At 41.2% G+C, this 20,641-nt stretch overlaps 1 protein-coding gene across 15 annotated transcripts in view; it reads right to left on the bottom strand.

Annotated features, from left to right (window-relative positions):
* ANKRD44 (ankyrin repeat domain 44) overlaps positions 1–20,641 on the bottom strand; it is a 137,244-nt gene that overhangs the window by 104,939 nt on the left and 11,664 nt on the right. The window contains exon 1 of one of the 15 annotated variants that reach the window (XM_017836541.1): positions 19,247–19,282. The exons of the other annotated variants lie outside the window; for them this stretch is intronic. The gene's annotated coding sequence lies outside the window, so the exon portion shown is untranslated. Of the gene's footprint in view, positions 1–19,246; positions 19,283–20,641 lie in introns of those variants that run through there. 15 annotated transcript variants of the gene reach the window in all.

Below are 20,641 nucleotides of genomic sequence, written 5' to 3' on the forward strand. Positions count from 1 at the left end.
ACAAAGCAAAAAAGGAGTAAATTAAGCTATGCTTAACTTGATTACACGTAGTATAAAACCCTGGGTATTTCCACCAAAAACATCAGGCATGCTGATAAACAGCAAGCAATGGCAACTAGCCAAAAATTGCATTGTAAATAGCAAGACTGTTTTTCACTACCAAAAGACAACAGTGAAATGAGTTGGACTATTGGAACCCAGCTGGGAAGACATTTTTACAGAAGCACATTCATGGATTTTTAAGTTTATACTTTCAAAAATGTACATATGAAAAGGTTAATATTCTTCTGTTTCTTCCTTTTGGAAGTCATGAAGGAGGCAAAAATAAAGCATTGTGATACTATCACAGCCTTCATGGATAAGCTATTTGACAGTATGAAACTGTCTGGAGAAAAATTAATTTTCTTTAAAGCAAATCCCAAAGTCTTCTATGAACTCTTCACATAACAAACCTTCCACGTTTTTTTGAGATAAAATCTGAGGAAAAAGAAATCACTGCTCTAAAATTTATAAGTCCTTGAATTCCTTTGTTAAATAATAAGCATTAATCACTGTTTCAAGATAAACATAAAAAAATGTATTTTAAGAAAATGCAGCTTTGTAGCCTTTGCAGATGAATGTGCTTGCGTTTGCACTTTGGTTTTTACCCTCTCCCAACACACACAGGAGCTTTACATCCCAGCAGCAATTTCAAAGTAAGTCCTTAAAACAGCATTTTGTTGTTGCAACGTGTTCTGCCAAAAATGGAAAAAGTTTCAATCTAATAACAAATAATGTGTCAAGATATAACTACATTCATTAAATTTCTCCATAAAGTTTAAGCACAGCAAAATCTCATGGTACAGTTTCCACCAGTTCCTGTTCCAAACACTGTGCACAGACTCTCTTGATCACATCTAACACACACTCTCCTACTGCACAACAGGGAAACAATGGACCTGAAGGACAACTGCATGTCACCAGGAGGACCAGGAAGAGCTGAACTGTGAGACTGTTTTCCATTATGTGGCAGGACCAAAAATAATTCTGTGTTTCGCTGAGATGTCACCAAGAGAAGAGACAGCAGCCAATTCCCAAGCAAGTAATGGTGTGTTATCTAACAGGGTAGATATTTCAAACTGGGAATTGCAAACACACTGCTAGGTTGGTTTTTTCCACTTCCTCCCCCTTTCACCATGGCTGACACTGGCTGTGGGAAGGATGTGTGCACAGCTACATTCAGCACTGCCTCCATCCCACAATAAGTCCAGCCTGAGAAGCCATGCCAGGACACATGTGGTGACAAGCTGGCGGGTCTGCTGAGCTTCCACATCACAACTGAAAGGCATGAGAACGTGGCAACCCAAAGGTCTGGGTTTCAGTTCTCCCAACCGATGTCAAACACAGGAGAGAAAAAAAAAAAAACAAACCAGAAGATTCTCCCTTCCAGGAGGCTGATAGAAACCAACATATGGCACAGGTTTTATCCTTTGCTTATTGCAAGAAATGCTTCCACACAGCCCTCTTCCTTCACCTCTAGTATTTAGGGAGCTTCATTTAGTTGATGCCTTGGAATTGGGCTTCATTCAGCACCTTAAAGTCTGCTCACTCAGACTGCTCCTTCAGGCATTGGCAACGTTTTTAACTAATAAGCACTCACTGGTTAAGCTGAAGATGGAAATACTTATAAAATGAATTACGTATCTAATACCTTGCTGGTTGAGCTGGTTTTCATTAACATTTGGAAGAAAGGCTTGGTAACAGCTCAGTGGTTTTGCCTGTTTCTGTGCAGTCTGTGTCTGCACAGAGAGCAGGGGGTGAACACCAACAGCCCTGGGCACCCAGAGAGGCCACCTCTGGCCACCAGTGACCTTCACAGAGCAGGAGAGATGGAGCATCGGCACCACAGCCTGGGGAGAGCCAGTGGCACGTTCACCATGACAACGAGGATGAGGAGGTTTCTACCTGATGAAAGATTAATGCCATTGCAACTGTAATGGCCATTTACTTACCGCTGTGTTTTTACTCACTAGCACTTTAAAGAGAAACAGGAATCAAGTCTTACACAGAGGGGAGAAGAGAGGAAAGGAAGGGATGGAGAAGTGAGAGTTCAGGTTCTGTTTGCAGGGGGGAAAAAAAAAAAAAAAACAAAACCTTGGTTTTGGTGAAATTAAAAATTAGGGGAAGTATTTGAACTTCTGTGTGCATTCATCTCAACACAGCAAGCAAGGGCTCCCAGCAATTCCCTAGGCAATACAAGTCTACAAATTGCATGTGTGCTTTGAAGCAAGCACTGAGTTTACAACACAGACAGAAAACATCTTCAAAGTCTCAAATGAAAGGCTTGACTTTTTCAGAGTTAAAGGAAAGTAAACATGCATAAAGAAGTCAGCTTTTGTTCTGGAAGTCATGCTGTTTCCCTTTTGCAATGAAAAAAGGATCAATATTTTTTAAAATACGAATAAATGCTCACATAAGCCCTGTAATACTAGGCTCACAAGAACAACTATGACATTAATGGTACTGGTTGGCATTTAAACAAGAATGGGCAGAACTTGTTTGTCATTTTCTTGTATTTAAGCCAAAGAGCTCTGAGGCTGGCATAGAAAGGCAGCACCTCAGCTTAACATACATAAGTAAAACAGTATCAAAGTAGTAATAACAACACAGTAGCCTAAAGAATTACAATATCAGGTAACAATGACTAAGATTTACCTGCAAAATTTGGAGTTGGCCTATTTATTAAGTTTGGCTTTTTAAAATTATTATTTCAGCTTTGGCTAACTATTTGGAAGGCACTTGAAACTAGCCAATTCTACTGAATGTTGCTTAGAGTTCAGTGTCAACTGAATTAATATAGGAAAGAAACAATGAAGTATCTGTCTCTCAGGAAGTAGGTTAATCTTTACCATACACAGTAACCCACCTCCTCTTAGCACAATGAGGAGGGATTAAAAAGAAGAAACCCTTCCCAAACCAGACAGGGCTTCTGAGGAGCCACAATTAACACCCCAGAGCACAAAGCATCCATACAAATGCCATACTCCATATCCTACCTAGTCATTCCAATACACTTTCTGTGTCTGCTGTGCAGCTCTCCCTTCACCACAGACAAATTCTCTGCCCACATGGAGCCAATTATGAGTTTCTTAGTTACTAAGAAATTATGCCAAGCAGAATTTACCCTGTAACTTTCTGCTGGGGTGGACGACTCAGCTTCTCTTTCAACATGGACAGAGGCAGGCAGTTTTGAACACTGCCAGAAATTACTGGGATCCTTTCACTGTGCTTCCTTAGGTCAAGAAATTTGTTGTATCTAGAAGTCAAAACTTATACATAACATATGCAGTGTTTCATAAACACATACATATTATGTATACACACATGCTACATATACACAAACAAACAGATTTTGAAAAATATCTCCGAAGTTAAGATTTCAGGCCTTAATCCAACTCAAGCAATAGGAGCATATGAGAAAACCTCTGTGGATGGAGAAATCATCCTCCATCTGTGTCCTTTCAGCATCCTTGCACCTTCCTGACAGAAGCTGACCACAACTAGGAATGGGACAATGGATTAGAAGTGTATCCAACTTCATCAGAGGCTTCTTACACTCTTTTATCCACAAGGGTTTTTGCAGGGAGGAGCAGGGGCAGTTTGCTGAGGACAGGATGTTTGGGGTTTCTTCTGCCAAGTCTCTTCTGGGACTTGGTGTCCCACAAAAGGAGTAAGGATGGCTGAAGAGAGAGTCTGAGGTATAAGCACTGTCATGTCTTAAGTGGCAGAAAAAGGCAATTGAACCAGAAAACTGTGTTTTTCTGACCAGAGAAACCAGAGAACTGATTCTGTGAAAACAAGCCAACAGCTGTGTTTACCATACATATGCCATTTTTAGGACTCTATTAAAACAAGGGCTGTCCAGTATTCAAATTTGATCAGTCAATAGGTGAAATACATTTCAGCTGAGCATTGTATCTTTCTGATACTTAAACCACAGTGGAAAACATAGCTGCAGTGAACTATTCCCAGTAAATACCTTATATACCTTATTGTAAAATAAAATAATATACACCCTTTTTCTGCATAAAAAGTATTGTTTTACAACAAGTATTCAAAGTAACAGATATTGTTCTACCATAACATCTAGTAGTGAATTAGGGATCCCATCGCTCTGCATGTCTATTGTATCACAACAGAGCAAGGATAGGATAGTTCAGTGTATATACAGTACACAGTATTCAAGGGAAAATTATATATTGTAGTTTCACTACATCACCAGCACAACATACCATGACCATGCCAGAAAAACTAGCTTGGGCTGCTCCAGCACGTACCAGTGCTGCTGTTCATCAGGCTGGGAGGAGCAGCTCTGCAGGTGCTTCAGGCACTCAGGCTCCCCCCTCGGTCATGAGCAGCCAGTTCTGCACCAGACACTCCCTGCCCTCACTGGTTACAGGGCAAGATCAACAGATTGGTCCTTAGGGCTGCCCTTCCCTAAAAGCAGGCTTAGGTTTTATATGTCTTTTTAAAGATGTGAAAACTCCCTGACCAGCATTTCTTCAGACACCCAGCACCACACTCTCCTGAGGCTGACACACGGAAGTCCAAACACCAGCAAAATCTGCTGCACTCCCATAAACCTCCTGCAAAGGTTTTTTTTCTCAGAACAGCAGCTCAGCCATTGCAACAGTCAGGTACCATGCAAAGCCACTGAAATGCAACTCCTGCCAACGTATGTTCCCAGAAACCCAAAGGCACTTCTTATAATTATTTTTAAAACAAGCATAGCAGCATAACTAACTCATTTTTATATCCTGTACTGTTTAAACCTAAGGCTATTGGTAAAGGCCAAATTGCTAGATCAGGAAAAAATTACAAAAGACACAGCACTTTTAACAACTATGCACCTGCTGAACTTCAATGACAAGTCAAGTCTTGCTTATGCATGTATAAAGACTTAAGAGATTGGTATGACTAACATGAATGAATACATGCATTGGGATGCACCAGGAGAGAAAGGAACTGTGCTATTTTTTCTGCAATACCTTTAATAACCATCTTTTAGAGCAAGGCCAGCTTGCTCTAAAAAGGAGCGACAGAAATGCAAACCACCTGGTTTGGCTGGATGCCTGCGTTGCAGGGCACTTGACCCCAGGACTTCCTGAGCTCCCTGCTATACTGGATCTCCAACAACAGCCTGGATGAGTAACAACAGAACAGCACTGACATGCAGCAGTGGGGTTACAAACAACTTCCTCTGCTGAGACATCTCCGCTGTAATTACAGCCGAGGTGAGCAGCACGGGCAGGGAGGGCCAGTGCCCTGGGGTCAGCACCACCTACCCTGTGTGCATTCACTGGCTACCCCAGATCAATCCTGCTCCTCTACCTTTCCCCTCAGTCAACCCAAAAAATCTCTTTAGCACAAGAAAAGGGAAAAAAAATTATTGGGAAGTGGAGCAAAACAAGATCATCTCATCGAGGTTTCAGGTTTACCTACAGGTTTCTTGCTCATCCTTCAAAAACAGAAACTAGAAGAGCTTCCAGGCACAACAGCCAGGCAGCTTAACAATAGCAAACGTCAAACAAGCAATGTAAAATCAAATGAACAGCCTGGATGTCTGCAGCAGACCCTGCCTAAGCTTCTGGTCAGCAGCCTTCACCTTTCCCAGTCATGGCACATCATCTCTTTTCTGCATCATCACCTCTAGTTCTTCGTGCCTGAGTCTGCTCAGGGCAGCACTCAGCCCTCAAACTGAACATTACCTGCTTGTACTAGTTGTGCTTTTGCTTGGCTCAAAAAGGACCAGACAGATAGGTTTGTGCAGAAGTGCATCGGTGACGTATCATATAAAACATGTAAGAACAACAAAAAGTTTTCCTCATGACCTACCACACAGGCACAAAATAAAAAAGGGTGCAAAGGTACAAGGACCACAACCACAAACTCCGTGACTCAGTGAAGGCAGTGGCCATGCAGGCATGCAGCCCATCCAGGCACAGAAGGGACAACCTTCAAAGGAGCCAGCTGGAGCCACTGTCCCCAGGTAAGAGCAATCCCTAGATATGCAAACTGCTATAGAAAATTCAAATAAATTTGCAGGTACAACTTAGCCTAAACTTCTGTTTTCAAAAGCTACCAGAAGTTGGTTGGGGATTTTTTGGTTTTGGTCAGTTTTTGTGTTTGCTTGGGCTTTTTTTAATCTATTCCTCCTGGAAGTGAACCCACAAGCACACTTCCATATAAACAATAATTGGGCAGTATCATTGTTATGTAATGAGCCCTAATAAATCTGGGTAAGGGACTCAAAAAGATGGTATCCCCCTTGCTTCTGCAGAGTTCAGCAGGTAATTCAGTTATAGTCAATACCTTTCATTATTCCCCATGCTAAAGAGAGAACAGCATTTTTCAAAATTTATTTGGGAGAAAGGAGGCGGAAGCAGTTTAATTATATAATTGCTAGACTGTAGCATGGAACAGACTGACCTCCCAGCCCTCCAATTATCTAACTAACCCTGCCAAGTTTAGAACTAGATGTCTTCCAGTCTTTCTTATGAAAGCCGTTATTTTCTCTCATAATATTGCAATCCCTTTTTTAATACAGTGATATAATCAGAGCTCCAACAGTTTTGCACAAGTATAGCCTATTTTGTTCAAGCAAAATCTTGAAATATAATTGAAGTCCTAAGCAGTCCTGCAGCCAATTTGTTTTGATAATGCTTCCTGTTTATAACAATCCTAAATTTCACTACAGAGAGGAATGAGTTCATCATTAAGGCATGGAAGGAGGGAAGTAGGATGTTTATAGGATCCAATTCATTTTACCTGATCTTAGAGACTTCATCACTTGGTAAACCTCAAGTAATACAATCTGCAAGTGCATACAGAAAATGCAGACAGGACATCTGTGACTGAAAAGTCTCCATGCAGACAAAAAGTACCACCAATTTTCCAAACCCCATATTGTAAGCATCCTCTGAACATGCTACATAACAGGAAAAAAAGAGAAAGCTGAGAAGTTTTAGGAGGGAAAATGCACACACTGAACTTGAAACTGGTTATGGGCTCAAATAGTAGTTTCAAGAATTTCTCTCAGCGAAAACAACTGGAGTATGTGACAGCTCTGCTATACCACCACAATTCTGTAATACTGCCTGAAACCTAGACTGACTTCCTTCCTCAGTCCAGAAGACAGAGGTCAGCTTCTACCTGGCAAGATGAATCACCCTGTCAGAGATCAGTCAAATCAAAGGTGGGATCTCACAACACTTTGGAACAGGAAAGACAGAAGGACACAACAAAAAAGCTCAACGCCTGAACAGAGCATTCATGAATTTTCTGAATGTGGAAGTATTTTCCAGATAAAAACTCTCAACTTGTGCAGCTTAGTTTGAGACTCTCATCTGATTGACAGAAGAGGAGACAGCAGGAGACAGTAAAAGTAGTTTTCAATTCAACTGGAATAACAATGGCAGGGGAGAGAAGCAGAGAGTCTCTCACACTTTTACCAACTACATGTCAAATCCAGGCCACTGCTTCTACTGCCAGACATTAGCCCACATTATATTATTCAGTTCTTTCATTATTAATGAGGCACAGCAAAAGAAATCATGGCACAAACTCTGCTCTGCTGCCTTATCTTTGGGGCCCTGACTGCTGCCCACATGGTTTGTTTGCCTTTGTTAGGAAAATTTCTAAAACCTACCCACTGTCTTGTGAGAAAGCACAGAAGTCAACCTTGCACCTTGAACACAATCCCTTCCTGCCTTCTCAACACTGTTTGCTTTGAACTAATGGCATATTTGAGAATAAACTTTTGCAGCTCGTAACATCATGCCTAGTTATTTCAGGGTGTGACCAGCAAGGTCTGTTCCACTCCTGAGCTTCCTGGACTGCTGATGGGAACATCCCACTGACTAGAAATAACATGATGTTCCTTCCCAGGAGAGGGCAGGGAGCACTGGTGGCAGTGGGTAGGGAAGCAGGGCCCCCCAACCCACTCCTGATCTGCAGTTTAGTGATGAACACATTCCACCAAGTCAGTCTAAGACTTTCCCTTGAGTTTTGCCAGGACTTAAAAAAAAAAAAAAAAAAGGCAATAAAACCTTTTCAATGCCATGGTTTAGGAAAGAAACAAAGGTTATACCATCAGGCACAGAAACAACAAGAACTAGTGAGACAGATCAGATAAAAGTTGATTTAAGATGTTCTAATATTGTTTTCCAAGTCAGAAATACAACACAACCTTAGAAAGAAGGCAAGCTTAAGCTTCCATACATACTTTGATGTGTGACAACTTGCTCACACTATTGTTCTCTGTAGAAAATTTCCAGCCTGTTTCTGTTCTGTCTTTTGTTGTACTAGTCCTGGCATAACTCCAGTTGTATTCTGACATACATAGCTTCATATTAAACACTGCATTTTGAAAGCAGCTTGAAAAGCTTTCCCTTCCCAACAGAAGCACAACACAACATTACACTTTTGTACCTCTCAAACTGCATCTGTTTGGGAAAAGTTTACTCCCAGCTTAATAATATTTCATGGAAGTGCATATGCTGCTTGCAATACCCCTCTTTCTTAAAGATAACATTAGCTGTTGCCCCAGGTTTGTGTGCTATATTTCAATTTTGCACAGAGTGAACTACAAAATTATTACTGGTCAGTACATGCACAAATCTGCCTCCAGTTCTTTTATAACTACCTAGCTAAAACAATCTAAACATGTACCTTTTTATTTGTATAATGTGAAAGTAAGCAGACCCAAATCTTCACTGCTGCTGCTAAACACTGGGCTTCTCATTCTTCAGTGCAGGATATTGGCATCAAACGGCAAATGTCATCCACACACAGACACACATTTATATCTCTTGAATATCATGAGACCTAAACATGCAATTATCTGTATTTTTAAGCGTATATAATTATTTTCTTTTAAAAATAAACCTGCTTTTATTTTTAAAGGCAATTATGTATTTATTAAGTATACACAAGAGGTGGATCCTCCGAGCTTAAAGAAACAACAAAATAGTTGCATTTTTCTAAAGGCTCTAGGATTTTCAGCAGAATTGCAGCTTCAAGCAAGTGATGGGCTGTAGAGGATGGGCCTAAACCAGCACTGATCAAAACAGCAAAAGCTGTGGGACAGTCTAAAAGCTCCCTTAAATCCCACCTCTGCCATGCATAGCTGTGAAGGGTTATCTATCCCCGGAGTATTCCCTTGTATCTACTGACTCTAGGATTCCTTTCATTGTTCAATGCACAGCAATTTCCAGGCTGAAACTCAGTTCTCAGCCATATTCCAATACAGTTGCTTTACATCTGCTGCAATCACAAAGACTGACTTGCAAAATGGGATGACATCACGAGAAGGTTTCAAGGATCAGACCCTTCTTTTCTTGCATCTCTGCTCCTGTCTTCCTCTGGCATTGCCTTCATCGTAGTTTGCGTATACAAGAATCTAGGAGCCCCAAATCAGCAACACAGACCACAAATGCACCAGCACAGACACAAGTTTCCATATCATAACATCGTAAAGTGTACACAGAAAGGAAGTCATTGGGCCAAGAGAGAGATTCTGTGATTTAATCTCTTTCCTCACACTGTGGTCTTACTCCCTCTTCTCTCAGTCTACCCAGACTAAATTACTGCCTGTCCATCTGGAGAAACAGGCAGCTGTCACTTTATCAAGCAAGTTTATTTGTACATCTAGGCAACCATGCCAGGATGTCACACAGCCTGTCAAGTTAACATAAAACTAAGGGCATTTCCAGAAGAACAAAGGCAACCAAAACCCCTCCACCATATTGTATTTCCCAAGCTTGTCACAGAAAATTAGGTAGTGATAATACACCAGGAGGTAGTGGTCTGATTTCATGGACCACTGATCCTTGGACACTAGAAATGATGGTGGGAAAAAAATATGCATATAAAATTGTCTGCCACAATGTAGAGCAATTACAGAATGTCCTTGCTGTTAAGTGCAGCAAGCTGATATGTAGCTCACATGTAATTTAAGACAGCAGAGATTCATTTAAACTTGCAGTTAACATCATGAACAACAAGACATGAAGAAACTGTATTTTAACTAATTACAAAAATCAGTAAAACATTCTTTAGTGTCTAAAATATTATGGTTAACAAATAACTATGTGGCAGCTATATCATGTTCTCCCCTTTCTTAGAATATTTAGACTTAAATAATTTCATCTTCAGATTACTGGAGTGGATTCTTGCAGGTACAAACCTTGTTGAGAGGAAAAGAGTGACGGTAACAAATAAAACTAAATATTATTATCATATACAAAAAGGAAAATTTCCTAGCTTTTAACCAGGTGTACAGAAGGGTAAGGGCAGTGTATGTCAGTTCCAGTCCTGTCCTTCAGGAATGACTGGCATTTGTTTGTGATGGCTGTCAAATATACAGGTACCACAATAAAGCTCTGTACAGGGACTTTAACCATGGTTGAGTGCAAAAAAAGACACCTGTGTAACAGTTAAAAACAGCACTGAAGAGGTTAGGACAGAAAGTGAGTATCAAGAAAATCTGAAGTACTTATTCAGAAACTAACAGCACTGCCATCCCCACAAAAGATTAGACAGAAAATAAGTATATTTCCCACACACAACATTTACTAAAGTAGCACCTTTTCCTTCTGTCTTCCCAAGTGCCCAATGCACGGAGACACCAGGAGGATAACAAATGCAGCAAAGTTCATCACTTTGAAGCAAGAGGTGCCAGACAATTCCTGAGCCTGTGCCATGTGACACACCCCCATGATTTTCCATTCCATTCCTTCCAGCAACATCCTGAAAACCACTCCAGTTGCAGGCTCTTTCAGCAGCCACAAAAATAAAGACAGACCCAACCACAAGTGAAATATCGTGTTCAGAGTTTATTTTCTCCTTCTGGCAAGGGAAAAAGCTGGTGCAATGGCCCAGCAGAAGCCACTTGGCACAGCAATGGAGGACACCTTGACTGTAGCCATGGCACCACCACGGAAACACCTTGTGCACAGGCAACACAACACCTGTGGCTCAGGAAGGGGAGACACCCCATCAGTATGTAGGCACAGGGGAACATGTCAAGGCAGTAGCTATGAGTGCTGTGCCAAAATCTGCCTCTGGCAGAGTGCCAACAGCAGGTGCCAGACACCTCTGAGAGCAGGGGGATCTCCTGAAGGTCCCAGTTGAGGCCAGTCACTGAATTGAGCCAGTGCCACAGCCAGGACAAGACCTCAGGGCACTCAGAAAATTACAAGGCCTAAGTTAAAAGCAAGACCAAGATCTGTCTGCTGTCACCATACAGGTTCAAGGGCTACACACCCAGTTTCAGTTATTCCTAGATTAACACTTAAATTAAAGACAAAGATAGAAATTAGCAGTAATCTTCCAAAATTCTATATACAACCTGAGAATTCCTACTAATTTACCCCCAGTTACTCCTCTGAATTAATACTTCAGTATGAAAGCTCCAAGAGATGCTCCACAAGCTTTGCAATTCCAGCCCAAAGAGCTCATGCCAACAGACAAACATAAAATGCAAACAAGGCTGTCTCTTGAGCACTCCCAGCATCAGAAGCCAATAGCCAAGGGGGAAATGCTAGTCCCACTCAAGATAATGGCAACATGCCCATAAATTTTGGTGGAACCAAGCTTTTATGTCTGCACATCTAAAAAGAAGTTCCTGAATGGCATTATATTTACCATTATTGTCATAGACCACTAACACAAACCCAGAAACCTACGAGTTAAAAAATGCCAGAAAGGTTTCAGTAAGGTATTTTGTTAATTGTAAAAAGCAAGTGACATCTGAAGATATTGGTTAACAATCAGAGAAGAGAGGTTTCTACTTTTCCCACAAGCAAGCAACTACATTTTATGTTAGTGCTACAGGGCTGCTGCCTCTGCCAGCAGAAGATAAATGCATTTCTTCTGCTAGCTGCACATTTCTTCTGAACCTGCACATACTGTATAAACATATTGCAGAGTAACAACACATATGCAGGGAGTTTATACCAAGCCTGCAAAGCAGATGGCCCCACAAGCCCCAGACAGCCCTCCAAGCCATTACTTTGTCCTGCTGTGTCATCCTCACCTTGAAAGGTGAAGCAGGAATGAAAGACAAGGAGCAATGAATGTCTTTCAGAAGATCAATATTCCCCATAATTTGTTCCTCCAAATAAAGGGGTGTCTGTATCGTTTGATAGTGAGCCAGGCCAGCTGGTCTCAGAAATCCCCGGCCAGTACCAGAACAGCACGTGGGAAGGCACAAATTATTCCCTGAAGCACTTTAGACCAAGGTGCTCATAAGCAGTTCAGGATGCAGCACCACTGCTCAGGTGTGCACAGCCTGGGAGAGGGGCTGGCAGCAAGGGATCCATGCTGCTTTTCTTTGCTGGTTGTCAGGTTCACAATCAAGCTTACATTTTACATACAAGCATCCGAAGGTTGCAAGAGATACTGTGCAAACTAAAATACTGCCAACCCTTTCAACACAATCTTCAGGGGGAAAATAATTGTGACTTCAAGGAGAGAGAAGACAGACGTCAGAAATAAAACAGATAGGACCAATTAAAGTGAAATTACACAGCTGTAAGGCACCTTGCTAAAGCAGCTATGTTGGAGCATCACTCAGTTTTGGGATTTCCTTTGGCAGGCAGTGCTTGAGCCAGCAGAGGGAACAGATCATCACTGACCTGGCTCCTAGGGATCAGGGAACAGGAGCCCTGGCTGGTTTTGGGCAGCCTGTGTCAGAGAATCCAGGTCTTTTATGCACTGTTCATGGAAATTCCTGCCGTGTCATAATAAAACCCACAGGCCTATCACTATTTTAGTCCTAACTTTTTTATTACAGTATTCAGAGATTGAATTTTAAATTTATATCTGTATATTGAACACATTCCTGAACATTCAATAACACCTTTTGGAGACAGCATGTGGCTTTATTGCTGTTTTAAGCATGAAGTTACATGAAGCCACAGGTCAGAAGAAATTTTTTAATAAAAAAGTCAACATTTTTAGAAACCAAATTGCAGTTAGGTGCAAAGTAGGTGCCTTCTAATACCACGACAGAGTGCTTCACACACATTTTAGCACCAGATAGTTCAAAGCCAGACAGCATACAAAACAAGGCACAGTATCTTATGGCCCCGTGATAGAGAATGACTTTCAAAGGGGAATTTTTGTCTGAAATGGTTTCAACCAGGAAACAGGGGAAAACTATCTGGAAGTTTCGTTGTTCACAAAGTACTTGGGTGTAAAATCATCACTGGCACATGTGTGTGCAGTCACACAAAGCATTCTTCAGTTAGCTGAAGAATCCTGGCTTTGCCAGGAACTTAAATCCCTGGCTTTGCCTCCCCAGCCCTACCATCCGGGTGCTGATTTTAAGGACACGTGTTGAGCAGATTCCCGTGGTCACAGCAGTTGCCCACAGGCCATCTGCAGAGGTCTCTTCTCCCTGCAGAAACCCTGCAAGGTAGCAATGCTGCCGGGAGCACAAGCCAAGCAAAATCACAGCTGGCAGAAAATACAGCAAAAAATAGTTCCAGAAGACAAGAATACAGCAGGAGAAAAATTCAAAGCAAGTAAGCAGATGAAAATAATTATAAGACAATTTCAGAGACGAATCTTTGGGTGGCTTAAAAGGAAGCAAGACAAAGTTCAAGAAGAGAAAAGCAAAGGCAGCCAAAGGGTCTCAGCTATTCTGATAACAAGGAGAGAAATGTCACAGGGGATCAACATACTGCATTTAATAACCATTTGGAGCCAGGAGGAGGTGGGAAAGATGGTGTTAAGTTTTTATGAAAGATTCAAGCACTGGCAACACAAAGACAATAGCTCCAAACAGTGTATGCTGACTTTAACAAGCTCTGGAGGAATACAGTAATAGTAACACTGGGTTCACCTAAGCTATCCAGTCCCAGAGCTGCAAACACAGGGGTCATCAGTTGTAATGTAAGCTCTCAGTGAGGTCAGGGCCTCCTTGAACATTAGGGAAGTGTGGCTGGTTATGTGCAAACCTACACCTTTACAAAACCAGACGGGACGTTCCTTCTACATTCACGGGGAGGATAAAAAGCAATGCCCAAGCCTCCATTCTGGGGCAGCATTGTCACTCAAAAGACAATTTTCCTAACATGTGCACAAGGAAATGCTATAAGCATGATGTCTCTATTGCTTCTTCCCAATGGAAACACAGCAGTGTATCATTCCTGTTCTCCATGCCGGTCCCCCGCGAGAGCTCCCTCAGTTTGGAACAAGCAACTGCAGCGGTTTCATGAGGGACTGAGTGGAATGGGAAACATATCAACGAGCTCAAATGCTTTCAAGAATGCATTAAATATATCTGTGAGACCCAGCCAACCTGCCAAGGCAAAGGTAGTATTTACAGTGTGGTTTGAGAGCACAGACTTCAAAGAACGAACTGGCATCAGCCACAGAGAGCTCCTGCCTTATCACAAAGGCTTCTCAAATCACAAAATAACCTGCCCAGGTATTTAAGGTATACAGAAATCACATTTCCTACTGTTACTCTCCTCATTTAACTTGTCCATTTGTTTTCAAGATTAGACTTAATTTTCTTCACCTTGAAGGCCTCTCAAGGAACTGCGGTGTATGTTCTACAGTCATGAGAAACAGGTAAATGTACTCTCAAGTCTGCTGTGTACAGATGTCTGTTCTCTTAAATCTCTTAAATCTTTATTCCTTTCAGATGGAATTTATTATAATGTTAAAAGGAAGCCAAATATATTAAACCTTTAAAATCCATACAAGCAGTAGAAATTCTGGTTTGTCTAGTTGCAGCCAGAAGAAGAAAATATTCCAAATTCTGAATATTTAGAAAATATTATAAGATGTTAACTCCTTCATCTGGCAAGCCATTAATAAAAGAGCCTTTTACGAGCAAGAATTCTTATACAGATCTAGGTCACCCCTAATATTAAAATTTCCATTCAATCAATCCTTCAGCTATACCAACAGAACCAAAATGCCCTGAACAGACAGCTCTTCTAGACCTATTAAGAAGAAATCTTCTGATCAGAAAGCATCACTTTATCTCTCTGCCTTCCGTTCATTCATCTGTCTTATAACATGCTGGAAATATTTGTACTGGAATGCAAGAAAGTAACTATAGTGCACCATTTAAGGATTAAAAATGCCTCTGAAGAGAAGAGTCAGTATCTACAAGCCATTGCTACCTTATAACGCTGGGTAGATTCAGACACTATTAAATTCCTTACATATTTTAGAGTACATTTCTTCTCCCTCAGTTTTAAAGCTTTCACTGAACTAGACAATGGCATATTTTTCCCCTTTGCATGCTGAAACTGGAATTGCTTGCCTTGGCAACAAAATCCTGTCATTTCTATTCATGCCAAAAGTGTCTTTTTTTTCCTGTATCATTGACCACGTTTGCTGCAGCCATGGAAAAAGCTTGATCAGAAAGCTGCATCACTGGCAGAAAGTAAAGAGTACCCTTCTGAGGGTCTTGCAAAGAAAACAGTCACAAAAAGCAAGTAGTGAAAATACACTGGGTTCTTTTATCAACTTCCCAAATTACAAACAGTTGAAAATTGCCCAGATGTCAGCCTATCTCATCACACTCATAAGAGGAACAAGCCTAGCACTTACTGTTCCTTATTATCCCTCTCACAGCTAGAGTAGAAGTCTGGGGCCTTTACAGGGTGGTTCCTGCTGGTGTTGTGAAGGCAAATTTCAAAAAGAGTGCACTAAAGTCCTATTTCCCTGAACAGAGTAGAAAAATCAACAGCAGAGATTTCACTTCTCAGAAATCCTGATATTCTGAGAATCTCTGAGAAATTCTGTCATGTCAGAGACTTCTGGAAACAAAACACTTTATGAGTTTTCAACATCACAATCCTCCTTCTTCTCTTGGGCTATCAAACAGGCTGGATGCATAAAATACAGGGAGGTTCAAATGCTGATGAAATTTGGGGGACCAGGATGCAGCTCACCATACTTACAGCTTTTAAAACATGAACCAACTATAACAAATGGTATTGTAGTTTCCAAATCTGAAATAACACCAACCTTCCCATCTCTCTGAGTCTTTGCAAGAAAAAAGTAAACACATGGGCCCTTCATTAGGATGAACTTTTGTTTCCATCCTTTGTTGTGGTTTTCTTTCTTTAATTACCTTAACATTCTCTAGATGCCTATAAATCATCTGTCCAACAATTTGCTTTGTATACTTCACAATGCTGGCATTACACTGAGTAATTCCCTGGCTACTCACATCCCCCCTTTTAAAAAAAAGGCATAACATTTGCCTATCTCCAGTGTTGGGTTTTCCCCATCCTTCACATACTCAAAAATAATTTGTATAAAATTTCACATTGTTATGGCTATTTTACATTTTAATTTTTCAGTCTTTTCTGATTGCATCCATTACTTGTATACCTTCCACATCATATAACAGACCTTTATCATTTATATCATTTATCATTGTCTTCAACTTACATCTAGCATATTTATATTATATTATTTATAAGATCATTTGCATTTTGTTTTAAGAGAAAAAATATGGGCTGTTTATAAGACCAAAGTGAATGGATGAAAATCTCTTCATGAAATCATCACAAAATGATGAACCACAAATGACACAAGATACCTAAAACTGTTTGAGAACTAATGACTCTTGCTTGTACTGCCACAGCTCTGGTCTTTTGGTGGTGTTAGAAGAAAACAATCCTAGTTCTTCTGAAGCTAAGAATGAAGGGGATGATGAAACCTCAGCAGAGATTCAAAGGATTTCTACCGGCACACCCAAGGGAAGGACTGCTGCAAAGGGAGCTTTAACCGCTACCTTTCATCCAACTTCACAGCACTCTAAGTACTGTGGCAGTTGGCAAAAAAGGGAAAAAAGAGATTGTGATGAAAACATAAAAGGGGAAGAACTCGAGGAGTGAAGTCCAACATGTGAACTCTGTGACACAAACTGGGGACAGGGGAAAGCACAGACCACCTTCCATCACGCTCTGAAAAGATGAGAGGAGTGAGGAAGGAAAAAACTGTGCTAGCATATGGGCAAAAGAGAAAGGGCTTCTCAAAACAAGGAATAGCACACATGGCTCTAAAGAAAACCATGGTTGAGGCAACTCAGAAATACAGAAAATACATGTTAAGGATCTATACATGCACTATGTAGTGCACATCTTATAAAACATGTGTATGAGGTACCATTGGCCACAGTACTAAAACGGAGCAGTTGTCATTAATATTACTTTAATACAGCATTACCCATTCACTGGATGGAATCCCCTGTGGCTCCTGAAACACTAGGCACAAGCCTGAATTTGAGAAAGTGTTACACTGAAGCAGCATTTCTAAGTGTGCTGCCTGGACGGCAGCTGGAGCACAGGATGAGCCTCCAGCGTCAGTAAGAGTCACGCCAGCCCCTTAAAGAGGGAGTTGGATGGGAGAGCGGAAAAGTAGGAATGCCAGGCCATAACCACTACCTACACTTTGAGGTTAGTAAGAAGAGGTGTCAGTTGACTTCTGTGTCCCAGAGTGGGTAGTTGAAAAAAAATAAAAATAAAAGAACAGTTGTTTTTCTATCGTCTAAGCGTTGCTGCCTCCCTTTGTATCGAATACAGAGGCAGTGTGGCTGTGGCAGAAAAATCTCATTCACAGAGGAGGTCAGCTGAACCATCACTTCCCTCTGCCTTGAGATCTAAAGTGAAAATTTCTTCCCCTCCACCCCCCTTCCCCACTCCAAGGCCCCTATAATTACTCCACCGTTACAAACACTTAAGAGCATTCCACTACGCCTTCAGACTATACAGGTTTTACTCATCTATTTCTGGCCCTGTTTGGTCACCATATCTTGTGGTATTTTAAAAGCTACTCTTGTATTAGTGATTACTAAATGGGACTCTAATTAAGACTAATAGCCCAGGTGACAGAGAGAAAAGAAGAGAAAGGATTACACTTAACTGCACTTACTAAAAAACAAACAAACAAACAAAAAAAGAGACTGGAAAAGTGTTTGTGCTATACCTCTAAGTTAAATTAAATTCAAGAATAAAAACAGGGCATATGAGGTCTTGTAATTCAGGAGGCTTTACATATCAGCAGTAAAAAAACCAGGTTTTTTCTCTCATTTCTCTCATATTGGAGTCACTCAAACTCTCCAAACTGGTTCTTACTGGGTACTGCTGTTGGAAAGCTTAAAGCATTCCCATGGCTCAGACCTCTGAATTCTTCTGTGACACAGCCTACAGTAAACCCAGAAATGGAAGTGGTCCAAAGGACATCAAAAAAGCAGGTAAGTTAGATGATTAAAAATGTACAATGACAGGTCAGAAATTCATCCTTCACATTAACATGCACACTGAGCCAACAAAATGGTTATTGCCACTCTAAAAGGTCGAGCCAATTTCATACTTAGAAGCATCACATATTCAGGAAAATGACAAAATCTATTTGGGCTATGGAGGGGCAAGTGGTACAGAGATGGAATGCTTTTCTCTCTGAAGGTGTGCTGAATCTTGTTCATTTTTCCCTTTTTGGACTGCCCTTCAAATTATTAAAGAAACACACAAGAAAAAAACAGTCCTGTATAAAGTCTAAATTAGATCTGATGAGCCTAACTCTTAATTATCACACTGATTCCTAATTTCTTGGGCACTTCTATAGGATTAATCAGACCAAAATCATTGTTGCAAGAGCCTTTTCTATTACCAGTACTGCAGCACTCATGCAAGGGCTTCCACCTTCTACATGGAGGTGACGGCCTAAGTGACGCAGTGACACAGCTGAGGTCTGCCAGAGGGTTAGAGACACAGGAGGAAATGACCTGTGGAATGACTGTGGGACCAGTGTGGAGCTCAGTCACCTACAGGGAATGTTGCTCCCTCTTCAGCATCAGCTTTGAGGGAAATTTCTGTAGGAATGAGGCAGGTATCAGACAAATCAAACATTTTCAGCCTGCAGCACTGCAGAGATCCAGACAGTTCTGCACAGCATTTCTCATATAAGCAGCACAGTTCATTAACTCTGTGTTGATTAATGGTGCTCTCTCACATCAAGAATTTATTGAGTCTGTTATTATATACAAGGTCATAATTGCCAAACAGCCACAGCTAAATACCATTCCTTGCAGTCTACCCCTTAAGCGTCATAATGTAAAATTAATTGGTACTTGTTTGTTAATTAATATGAAATATTTTAAGCCATCCACCATAACACTTACCACTGCTCTTTTCTAAACAGACATGAATGAACACAACTATTTAAATACCTTGGGAAGAATCTCCTCTTTTGAATCGGGGTGGAATGGGGGGTGCCTTTGTTCTTTGTAGTGGGATTTTCTGTGCTCAGGCAATTACCAATAGAGCTATTCTCGAGTATTTAGTCAGCAGTTATTCTGAGTGCATTAAGACAGAGCAGCAAACAGTCTTATGCAAGAACACAAGCGCCCACACCAAAATATCTATTCAGAATAGTTATTTCTGAGTAGCTGCTTCAGTAAATTTCCAAGCACAGCTGAGATCAGCTCACAGCAAATGATCTAACTTCGCCTCAGGGTAGCAAAGAAGATCAAAAAGACACTTGAACTCCTTTGTCTCTTCTGGGATCTTTAAATCCAGGGTTAGCCTCTATTTAGGGAAAAGCCTGGCATCATAACAAAGCAGACCCCCACAGTGAAAGAAAGAAGCCCACAGGTTGGATCCCTAATCTTAAGGACAGGGAAACAAATGCACACACATGCCCCCTTCCCAGAAGCAAGGACCTGGGCAGTCACTGTCAACAAAGCTACACTGGCTTTAGCCAAGCCCTGGCACCTCAAGGCAAGTCAGAGCACAGGCCTGCCTGGTGGTAGCTGAGAAACCAGAGACAGCATCCCAAGCCTGACACTGCCACGCAGGCAGGGGGAGCATCAGGGCCCAGGAGTCCAGCAGGGAACAGATCCCTGCTCCTGCAGTCTCACCTTTGCCCCCAGCCAAGAAAAGCCCCTTCTATTGATATTTCTGCAGGCGGTTTTACTACCCTCTGACGGTTCTAAGGTGATACAATCCTCATCTTCAACAACATTTGTTTCCCAAAAAAGGGGCATCAGCAATATAAACTAGGTCTGACTGGTTTTTTTGCTTGTTTAAGGCAGACATTGGCAGAGAGATGATTTTACATTGATTCCACTTGCCATGCTACGAACACCAAGGATCAGAACAAATTTACAGGGAATACAACATGCATGAACTTATGTGGTAAGGCATGAGTAAGCAAGCTCTCCTCTGGCTGAGCCAACTGTTTATCCCTCTGCAGAGAAAATCACCTTATTGGTGAAATATCTACTGTGGCTTAAAAATAATTGAACCTTGAACACATAAGGCAATAAACATATTAGCTGAACACTTAGCTAAAAACAGGCAAAAATCTGGAGTTTTCTCTCCAAGCCTGCTGCTTGAAAGCAAACAAAATACACCAACAGAAGCAGTGTCAGGAATTAAACAATCACTCTTGTCTCAAATGCAACATTGTTGTTGGGATTACATCCATATAGGTGAAGCACAGTTATTCTTACAGCACTTTTTTTCTGATGCTCCAATATCGCAGCAAGCAGCAGTGCAATTCAATCCAGCAGACTCTGAACAGCTCAACAGTCTCACAGGGAAAGAAAACACATAAAGAGATT

This window comes from Lepidothrix coronata, unplaced genomic scaffold (assembly GCF_001604755.1).
Source record: "Lepidothrix coronata isolate B3197 unplaced genomic scaffold, Lepidothrix_coronata-1.0 Scaffold7, whole genome shotgun sequence".
NCBI classification, from domain to species: Eukaryota; Metazoa; Chordata; class Aves; order Passeriformes; family Pipridae; genus Lepidothrix; species Lepidothrix coronata.